The following is a 2,386-nucleotide window of genomic DNA, read 5'->3' as shown; positions in this document are numbered from 1 at the left end:
GTGGTGACACCTGGGGACTCCTGAGCCCATGGACAAGGATATAGCCATGGAGGACTAGAGCTGAGAGTGAAGCATCCAACTGATATAAAGTGAGAGGAGTCGCATAAGAATACCCAAAGCTGCAGATAGTACCCATTTGACCTAGACTTAAGGCTTGATAATCAGAACTCGATTAGAGGAAGATAAAAAAAAATTTTTTTGATAAAGGAAACAAGTATAAATTGCTATAATTTGATGAACTTGACCTAAACTTATGGATGTAGTAGCTCAAAATAACAACTGAAAGGGAAGGCATCTTCACATCAAGGATCAATCCTTTCTCTTCTGTATACAGGGACGATAGGGACGGGCAACTTAGACACTGGCTACCTAAAATGAGGAGGCTATAAAGGCATGCAGTAACTGGCTTACAAGTTTTCAAGAGGGAGTTTAGTTTAAGAATGTGTGAGGGAAGGTAGAGTCCTCACTGAATAGTATTCATCTTGTCTAGATGGTGGGTCTGATGAAAAGAGATGGGGGTAAGATCCTTTTGATTCAATAGTGAGTAATTGTTATCATGACTAATTGTGACTGTGTCAACCTTAAAGGCAGAAGTTTCGTAACAAAAATGGGGAGTAGTTAATCTTATAGTCTAGAAACAGAGGATCCTCGGACCACCAAGGGAGAAGATCATAAGTGGAATGTGGGGCCCTATCCAGAGTAGCAATGACACCAGAGATGAAGGCAGCGATGAGGACATGGAGAGAGAGAGAGCAGCTGAGGACTCTAGATACATGGAAAGAGAAAGACTTAGTGCTGGCGGCCAAGAGGCAGGCTTGCAGAATGTGCCCTTTGGTTGTTTAAATTATTATATATTCCTGAGTGTTTTTGTGCAAAACTCCCCCACAAAAAAACCGACAGGGAATAGAAGCAAATATTGAATGACAATGCATGGAAATGATTGTAACCATTGCAATGAAACACTGGTGTAAAACCAATGTTCTCCCATGTAAACTATCACTCAATTCACAGTAAAAACTTGTTTTAAAAAAAGACTCTAAAAAAAATTCCTTATTGGTATGTTATAGATCCTGGGCACTCAGTGAGTGGCTGGGGGGTATGTCACAGTTTTTATTCCTTCCAATATCATCATTTGCTATGTTTCCCATTATAAGAAGGAAGCACTGTTACAAAACAGCAAGCATTTGAAAATAATGGGGAAAAAAAAGCATACTTTAACAGAATTGTCAACTTTAATCACAGTACACATATTTCACTGTCAACAAAATATACCCCTATAACTTGATATGTAAAATGCAATAAAGACTTGATGTTGTAAAAGAAGGTTTAGACCAAAATGAGAATAGTCAGAGAAGTCTATCTAGCACAATGGCAGAGTGAGCTACAACCAATACTATACATCATATTTATTGTTTGCATTACACCTGGAAATGGAAGAAAGCTTTCACAAAAGTAGTAAGTAAAATAGCAAGGGAAGAAGAAAAAAAAAAAAGAAGAAAGAAAGAAAGCAAAGATTGAGCTGCACCCAAAACTTACTGACAATGTGTGGAAAGAATGTGTATCTGTTAAAGATCAGGAAAACATTCTACCTTTGGGCAAAATTTTCTAACATGCATTTTCTTGATATACTTTCTGTCAGTGTGAAATACATTATGAAATGACCGAAAAGGAAATAGTTACTGAGCACTCATTGTGTGCTAGGGTATGTGCTAATCACATTAAAAACCTGGCAAATAATTTTAAACTTTTTGAGATATAATAGATTTTAAACATATCCTGGTTTTCACAAAAGTGAAAATCTTCCTCTTTTTTAGGAAGGAAAATAAAAATACTTTGAGGTGATTTGCTCTTCAGAATATCAGTTTAATAATTTATTCCTCCCATAGCATTCTGAGCTCTGATTATAATTAATTTCATAAAAAACTATTGAAATATTAATTATAAAGTAGTAATGCTTAGTTAGAAAAAAAAAAAACAGGCTTTATCAAACTTGCGCTCAATTCTTAATTCATTTCTAATCAACTATATTTTAGAGTTTTGACCTTTCAGAATCTCCATTTACTCATCTACTGAAAGAAAGTAATAATTCCTACACACTGATTTAACCCCGGAAGCCCTATACATGGTTGCTATGGGTCAGAACCGACTCGACAGCACTTCACAACGACAAATGATAGTAAGGGCTCCTGGTGTGGCACTGTAGGATACTGGACTGCTAACCATAAGTTCGGCTATTCTAACCCCCCAGCTGTTCCTTGGAATCCCTATACAGGTTCACTACAAGTTAGAACCAACTCAACGACATTTAACAACAACCAAAGCAAAGGTAATAATTGTAGCTAATGCTCATAGGGAGTCCTGGTGTAGTGCTGTTGGTTAATGCACT

Source organism: Chrysochloris asiatica, unplaced genomic scaffold, assembly GCF_000296735.1.
Source record: "Chrysochloris asiatica unplaced genomic scaffold, ChrAsi1.0 scaffold00058, whole genome shotgun sequence".
Lineage (NCBI taxonomy): Eukaryota > Metazoa > Chordata > Mammalia > Afrosoricida > Chrysochloridae > Chrysochloris > Chrysochloris asiatica.
Note: the sequence above shows the minus strand (reverse complement) of the source record.